Genomic DNA, 8,802 nt, shown 5'->3' with positions numbered 1-8,802 from the left:
TCCCCATGTTCCTCCCTATATCTGGTCTCCCAGTTCCAGCAGGTGGGTGCAGAATTTCCTAGTTCCAATGGGGTCAGTCCAGGAGAGTGGAGCTGGAACAGACAGGAGAGTGTTCTCAGACACAGTGCCCTACTCTCCCCTCCTTTTTGGAGAATGGGGTTGGAATTGCAGGTCCAGGAAGACCAGGGGATGCAGAGCCACAATGACAGTCCCCTCCACTTGGGGAGGGGGAGGGGGGGAGCAGGGGGAGCTAAGGTCCCTTTTTCCTAGCTGGACAGCATGCTGCTGCATCAAGTCACAGCAGTTTTGAAACGATCCAGCAGGGGGGGTGCAGCAGAATTGTACAATTGTCCACAGATACAACTCTCCATTTTTGAAGTGCTTCAAAGTACAGCTACACTTTTAAGTGCTTCAATTGTTATATCTGTCCCTACCCTGTGGCATTTCACCAGGGGTTGGACAGAAGCCTGTCTAGTATACTGGCAACCAATTAAAAGACCTAGAATGGATGGACCAGCCCTTTTGGCCATTTCTATACTATGCACAGCTCAGTAGTAATGTAGTAATCCACAAGAGCTGTATGTTCAGCATTGCTGTCAAGAGACATTGCAAAGTCCCTTAGGTACAGTGGCTATTTAAAGAGCTGGCCATGTTTGTTGTAGGCTGGTTAGAATTTCACAGAACTCTCCCAGGACCTTTTAATGTTATACAAGGGCTAGAGGCAAGAGGCAGTCTGAGGTGTGAGCCCAGGGCCAGCCAGGACCCTGGGAGCCAACAACACACAAAAGAGGCACATACACTGATAGGCACATACGCACATCGCTGTAGACACAGATGATGTAGTAGTACGACAAATAAGTGCACCCATTGATACATACACGCATACACTGAGACAGAAACACAAACTGGTAGTGAGGTATACAAATACATAGGGATAGAAATAGGAACACACATGCACAGACACGTGTAGGAGTACAGGACAGAGAAAAAGCATGCATCCTCACACATGCAAAGCAAGAAAAGGCTCTGCCTGTTACTTCTTATATAAGAGCCCTAGTGATTATGGGTATTTATATACACACTTTTTTTCACACGAAGCACCAGAGATCCGCTGCTTTGGAGCAGACTCAATTAATCAAGTCTGCTCCACATGCGAGCTGAGGCGAACTGCGCTGCACTGCGTGAAGTTGTATAAGAATCCCTTTCCACTGTGCTGGGGTATAGGGGCCAGCTCTGGCTGAAAAAGGAGAGAATCCCTCAAGTGAGTCTCATCCAACTCCTAGTAGCACAGCCTTAATGCCCCAATGAGGTACGTGGTCAACACTGACTGGGTGGAGAGTTCCTTGGCTGTGCCCCTTAAGTTGCTCTCTGTTCAGACCTGAAGAATACTCCCACCCAGGCACCACCCTGGTTCAACCCTGCTTTGGGTCTAAAATCTGAGCAGGGATTGGAAAGTGTTCTCTGCTGTTTCTGATTCATAATCCCACACTGAGGGTTCTGAGAAGAAGGGAAGAGGGAGAAGGGAAGCACAGAGGGGCAAGTGGATCAAGAGAGCTGGAATAGTGCTTTCCCCATGATGAAGAAGTAGGGAAATGTAGGAAGAGAAGCCAATACAACTCATTTCTGAGATGTGCAGATCAGACGGGTTTTGCCAGAGGGACACAGTGGCTAAAATTATGGGTTACCTATGCATGTCTCATAGGCTGCAGTTGCACTTGAAGATTTTGGAAACACTAGCAACATCTCTGCCTATCCTGTTGCCAGCTCTTGCCATAGTGCTTCCTTTAATTCCCCAGCCTTATGAAGAGCATTGAGAGAGGAGAAGGAAGTCTCAGAAAGAACTACAGGTAAAGCAGTGTGAAGAGCTCAGTTTTTAACCCAGGGATTGGAGCATGGGGGCAGGCTCTGCAGTTCTGACATGCTTACCCAATAAGCATCCAATTTAATGTCAGAATTCAGTAATTTCTTTCCCCATTTTTGTCCTTTGCCATCACATCCTGGTAAGGCACAGAATAACCCTCCAGAACCAACTGCAATTGCTCTAATAAAGAGGCTTATTTTTCATCTAAAGAACAGCAGTGAAGAGAGGGAGAGAATCTGGGCTCAGGGAAAGAATCTTGCATTAGAATTCCAGAGACACGAGGCACATCTACATGAGATGCTTTATTGCGCAGTCAGCTAATTTACTCCTCAGTAAAGCATCACCATCTACATGTGCAGGCATTTACTGTGTAGTAAATTAGTCTACTGCATGGTTTGCAGGTCATAAATTAACCATGCAGTAGTTACTGCACAGTAGCACATGTGTACATGCTGACCAGGAACAAATGTGCTCTTGGTCAGCTCACCACCAGAAAGCCAGCCTCATGTTTGTCCCAAGGGCATGGGGCTTGGAGTTTCTCCAGCCCCAGGACTGGGATGACTGCTTGCCTGTCCCAGCCTGGCCTTTAAAACTGCTGTGACACCAGGGCCTGTGCCACCTGCTGTCTGCTTTTCAGGCCCTGTAGCAGTGGCCCTGTGCCAGCCACAGCAGCTTCATGGATCCTAGCAGTAGCCCCTGGGCCAGCCCCATCACCTGCCTGCCTACCACGTGCCATGCCCCCATGCTGCAGGGAATTGCTGGGGCTCAGCAGCACCCAGACTTTCAGCTGAAATCCCTGAGGGCCATTGAGGGAGCACGCTGGCATCCTCCCCAACCCAACACATCATATCTCAGGCCTCCAACTGGTCCCAGGAAGAGACTGCAAGCCTCGTGGCACTGTGGGGAGACACTGAGGTCCAGAGTCAGTTTGCCCAGGATGGGTGCTCCAACACTTACATCTATGAGGCCCTGGAGGGCTGTATGGGAGAATGTGGGCACCAGCTGTCAGCAAGGCGGTGCTACATGAGGGTCATTGGGTCCGCATCACCGACCACAACTGCCAGTTGGGGGCTGCCTGCAGGACCATGCACTTTATGCAGCAGCTGGACCACATCCTTACTCCCCAGGACCCTGGATGGAGCTGCATCATGTTGTCCAGCATAGGTGGCCTGTCAGAGCCTCTGCTGCAGCCTGACAGTGTTGACTCATCCACAGGGAGGGCCCCTCAGGGCATGAGGCTCAGGGCCTGGACTGCTCCCCAACCTTGGCTTTGTCCAGCAGCTCTGAGACCCCCAGCCAGCTCTGAGTGCGCAGCCCCACCCAGGAGGACAGCTGGGGGGTGGCATCACTCATCGTGATGAGCTGCAGCTCCTCCCCAGAGGGGGTCACTGCCCAGGCAGCCATGCATGGTGCCCCTGCACCCCAGGACACTAGCAGGAGCTGCATGTTGTCACTGCCTTTGGGGACAGACTCAGGCTGCTGGGGATGTCTGCCATACCCATATGGTAAGTCCTGCACTGGGAAGATGTCCAGGGGGAAAGGTGGTGACATGGCCTCCTGGGCCCATGCTAGCTCTCTTTCCTGCTCCCTGGTTGCACACCTGGAGCCATGGGCCCTGCATGGGGGGAGAGGAGGGTAGAGGAGGGGAGGGTGAGGGAGGGTGAGGGAGGGAGCCCTCCCCTCTCGCCCCTCTTCTCTCTGCTCTTATCCCTGCTCTGTACCCACCCTGCCTATCTGAGCTCCCCACTGCCTCCCGGAGTTCCCCCACACAGCACACAGGGAGGCAGGAGTCAGTGCAGAACTTTACTGAGTAGCAAGCACCCTCCCAGCTAGGTAGCCAGGGGCCTCTCACACACCTATGCCTGCGCTGATCTTGTTTATGCCTGTGTTAATCTCACCCTTGGCCGTGGGGGGCAGGGACTCATAGTGTAGGTAGATGCACCCCTCCAGGTGGTGGTGTCTGTTGTGGGGAAGTGTGGGCTTCCCCGGGGCACCATTGAAGCTCAGGGTCCCATGCCAGGTTCTCAGGTGTGCCTGGGGCACTGTGGTGATCACCAGTAACAGGGCATAGTGGGTCAGGCACCTCTTGGTGCACTCAAACAGCTCAGGGGACTCTCACCACAGGCATGCTAGGGGCACAGGCCACATGTGGGCCAGGGGGAGGGGACTGCCCTGGACCACCTCTCTGGAGAAGCCCCCAGTGGCTGGCTAAGTCATGGGCCTGGCACGCTGAGGACATCCTGCACCAGTTGCAGAGGGCTGCACTTGATCAGGAGAGGGACTGGGACGACTCTGCTTTCTGAGAGAGGATCCTGGTCCGCAAGGAGAAGCAGTGTCCACCTTTAGAGGATGTTGGAGGCCCAGGAGCAGCAGGCCACCATGGTGGCCAGGGCAGCGGAGAACAGAGGAGGACACCATCCTGGCCCTGGTAGTCACCTTCGTCCCACCTGCTGCCCAGTCTCCAGCCCTGGCCCCACTTGCCACCCAGCAGCAAGCCCTACGGTGGGCTTGGGCTGAGGTGCAGTGGTGCCTCCAGTGGCCAGGTTCCCCTGCCCCTGCCCCTGCACCTGTGCTGGGTCCCCCAGCAGCTGGGCCCCCTGCCTGGGCCCCCCACACACACCCAGGCTCCATGCAGCCCCTGCTCAGGAGCTGCCCACAGTGGGCCAGCACTGCATGTGGGTCCTGCTGGTTCTGGCTCCATGCTTCTAGGAGGAGGAGGAGTCAGCTGTACAGGAAGAGCAGAGGTTGCCCTTGCTCCTGGGTGAGCCCCCCATCCGTGGGCCTTGCCATGGGGTCTGCACCCATGGTGGTGCAGCCAGAGGCCAGACTGCTAGTTGTCTGTCCCTGGGATCTGCCCTATAGGCATCTCCACCCTACTGTCCCCCACCCCAGGAGAGCACACAGAGCACAATGCACATAGTTTGCATGGGGAAAAGGGTGCTTTATGTTGGTGGGTGGTGGGGTCAGTGGTGGGGTCTGTTACTGGGGAGGGAGGACAGGAGGGACTCTTTGTTTGGGGAGGGAGGGTGGGCTGGTGTCTGTGTTTGTGGAGGGAAATAAAAACTTTTGCTGAAAACTGTCCACTTTAAGCGTGGTGCTGGGTGTATGCAGTGGGCCTGGGGTCTGTGGCTGGCCAGCCAGGTGGCCTACAGCAGGGGGTGCAAGAGGAGGTGGTCTACCAGTGCCTCTTGCACACAGTGCCCTGGCTCTAATTGATGGGTGTGCGGCTTACTCGGGCCTCGGTGGAAAGGGTCTGTTACTGTCGCAGCTGGCACTCCTGCTGCCGTGCATCCTCCACCTGCCACACCTCTTCCCCATCCAGGGCCCTGAAGCACTGTAGGAAACCCAGAGTGCGGAACCCTGCCACTCCCTCTAGGGGCTGTGGACCCAGAGCACAGTGTGACACAACTATCTGCTCCTCCCCCGGCTCTTGTCGAACTGCATCCTACTGTTCTCTGCCCACTTCTTTAACCTTTCCAGGTCCACCTGGATTTGGTTTCTTCCATCAGTGTGTTTGCTTCTCCCCATAGTTTGGTGTCATCTGTGAGTTTAGACAGAGTGCTTTCCATGCCCTTATCCAGGTCGCTGATGAAGATATTGAACAGCACCAAACCAAGGACAGAGCCTTTGGGGATCCCACTGCCCACATCTTTCAAGGTCGATACCGACCCATCCACCACCACTCTCTGGGTATGACCATTAAGCCAGTTTGCCACCCACATGACTGTGTAATTGTTTATGGTACAGCCGTTCAATTTGTTTATAACAATAGGATGGGATACGGTGTTGAAGGCCTTCCTAAAGTCCAAGTAGATGACATTTAACTAGACTCCTGTATCTAAGCATTTAGTGACCTGGTCATAGAAAGAAACAAGGTTAGTCAGGCAGGATCTAACTGCTATGAACCCATGCTAGGTGCCCTTCAACATTATATTACCCACTGGACTCCTACCAATGTGATCCTTGATAATTTTTTCAAGGTTTTCCCAAGGATAGAGGTGAGACTAACTGTTCTATAGTTACCCTGATCCTCCTTCCTCCCCTTCTTGAAAATAGGAACTACACTGTCCCTTTTCCAGTCCTCAGGGACCTCACCTGAGCACCAAGAGTGCTCAGTCAGTCATGTCAGTGGCTCTGCTATAACACTGGCTAATACTTTCAGCACCCTTGGATGGAGCTCATCCGGTCCTGCTGATTTAAACACATCCGGCCCCTCCAAGTGTTTCTTTACTAGGTTGGCGCTGACAATTGGTGGGCTGGTGTTTCTCCTGCTTCTGTCAGAAACGCATTTGGGAGATTTGTCTAAATCTGAGTTCAAGAATACAGAGGCAAAATCTCATTGAAGAGCTCTGGTTTGTCCCTCTTTTCAGTCACCAGCTGCCCTTGTCTATCCTGTAGGGGTCCTATGCTGCCCTGCACCTTCTTTTTGTTTCCTATATACCTGAAGAAGGACTTTTTGTTGTCCTTAATTTTTTGTTGCCATCATGGAGGGTGCCAAAGACCTCCAGGACAGCCTCCCTGGCAGTCACCTTGCCCAATCCAAAAAAGTGGCTAATGTAGTGCAGGTGGGTGGGCGTGGCCAGCCTGAGCAGGGCAATGGCCATCTGGGTCTCTGCAGGGAGGGGAGGCTGTATGGTGGTGGCCTGCTGCTCCAGGTGTGAATGGAGCTGGTCGAGGAGCTCCTGGAAGGTGGCCTGAGCACTTGTGGTCCTGGGTACAACTTTAAAGACATATTCTACTTCATGAATGTCATGTGGCCCTGGAACCTGGGGGACATGGTGAGCTCCCACAGGCGATGGTGGCAGGAGCATGGTGGTGGTGAGTGGGGAGCTCCTGCAGGCGGCCACAACAGTGTCAGCAGGGAAGGAGCGAGCACTGACTAGTGGTCGGCGACCACCCACAGACACCACCTGAGGTGTTGGCAGTAGCCAGTGGCATTTGGGGACCACCTGCAGATGCCACCAGCGGTGTCGGCGGCGAGGGAGGGAGGGTGTCAACTGGTGACCTCCCACAGGAGCCACCAGCAGCATCGGCGGAGCTTTTTGCAGGGGGTGCACCACCAAGCTCAGGGGGTTCACGTGCATCTGTGTGCACCCCCTATGCATCACCCTACGCATCACCAATGTTCTACTTTTTATTATTTTGTCCATTAAGTCATCACTCCAGGAACAATTAGGATTGTCCGTGCTGTGCCTTTCCAGAGCTTAACAGGAATAGGTTTCTCTTATGTTTAATCTTAACATGGAGCCTTCTATCATGGTAGTTCATGTTGCTGGGATAATTCCTACAGTCCTGCAATGTTTTTAACCCCAAATAATGTGTACGTGCTGGTAACTTTAACTGTATCTAAATTTCTTTTAAAAAATTATTAAATGTGTCATATACTGGTACTTGAACTGGAGACAAGAAACTTCAATAGGATGCTCTGTGGACGTTTGCTGATGATTTGAAAGTATATAGAAGTGATCTGTATTTTAAGGGCACTCTCTTTGCTGTCACAGAGCAGCCAGAATAAGTGGTCTACTTATACTGCATTTACATGTGCTTGGTACAGCCACCAATAAGAAGTGCTTGGAGTGCATGCTATGTCCCTTAGCTATTGAATTTCTTCTGTATAGTCCTGCTCATACTCTCATGCTGTATAACAGTGCTTGATAGCAGAACTTTGTCTAGTACCTGAGAGTCCTTTAGGAACGCCACATATGATTACTTGCAATAACAGCTGTATGTCCCTTGAGGATAAGGACTCTGAGAGAAAAAAATATCCAAAACTGGGTTCAGGAAAGCATGGCTGCATTCTCATCAACAGGGATCTGGGTTTTCTGTTTCCCACATAAAAATGGGAAAAACACAGATTTCCCCTTTTACCTAAGGAAAAAGTGGATTTTTCATTTTAGCAGAGAAACATGGATTTTGCACTTTTGCAAAGAGCTTTCTGCAGGCTGGCAGAGTTCCAGCCTGCAAGGGGTTGAGGGGAGCAGTAGGAGGGTGGTCAGGCAGGGCTTGCCATATGCATGTATATGCACATGGCCACTAGGTAGCATGGAGAGCAGCTCCATGCAGGTAAGTCTCATGGGGTAGGGGAGTGGAGATTGAGGCCCCCATAGGGAGGGAAGGAGGGAGTTGGGCAGGGCTGGGGCTGGGACTGCTGCCCAGTCGGGCAGTGCATGGGGCTTGGGGCCTGGGGCTGGAATGCACAGCTGCAATGTCCTGGCAGGGAGTGGGATAGGGCCATGGGAGGCTTGTCTGGGGTTTAGAGGGATAGGGACAGCTCCCCGCTACTGTGCGCACTCCCAGGAGGCCGGGGGTGGGGGGGGGACCTGTGCCCCCCAGATCTGTGCACAGTGTCGGGGCAGGGCTGGGTGTGGGCTGCCCACTGCAGGCTTGGGCACCCTACCTTGCTGCCCACCCCCAGGGCCTCCACAGCTCAATGCAGTGGGACCCAGTATGGCAGGGCAGATTGGGGCTGGGAGGGGAAGTTCCTTGCCACTGTGAGTCCTGCATTACCCTGGAGAGGTGCCCCCTGCCCACCCTGGCAGCAGCAGGGGCAGTGGCATGTGGTTATGCCCTTAGCTGCTGTGGGGCAGGCAGGGGGCACGTCACGAGGTAATGCAGAGCTTGCAGCAGCAAGGAGCTTCTCAGCCTGGCCCCACTCTGCCCTGATGCACTGGGTCCCACCTGCTGGTCTGTGAAGGCCCCAGGGGAGGACAGCATGGCGGGAAGCCCAAGCCCGCAGCAGGCAGCCCACATCAGCTGCCCCATGTGGGCTCCTCTCTGGCTGTCCTGCCTGCTGAGGGGAACTGGGTGGGAACCGGATTCTGTGGCCACCACCTCCCACAGGTGACAGCCAGGACTTGGGCACTGCTGTGTGCGACAGGGGGCTGTGGACCTGGGTCCCTAGCTCCATAGCCCTTGCAGCTGGAAGTCCCTTATGGCATTCC

The sequence above is a fragment of the Alligator sinensis genome, unplaced genomic scaffold (assembly GCF_000455745.1).
Source record: "Alligator sinensis unplaced genomic scaffold, ASM45574v1 scaffold452_1, whole genome shotgun sequence".
Classification (NCBI taxonomy): Eukaryota; Metazoa; Chordata; order Crocodylia; family Alligatoridae; genus Alligator; species Alligator sinensis.
This window is presented reverse-complemented; position numbering follows the sequence as displayed.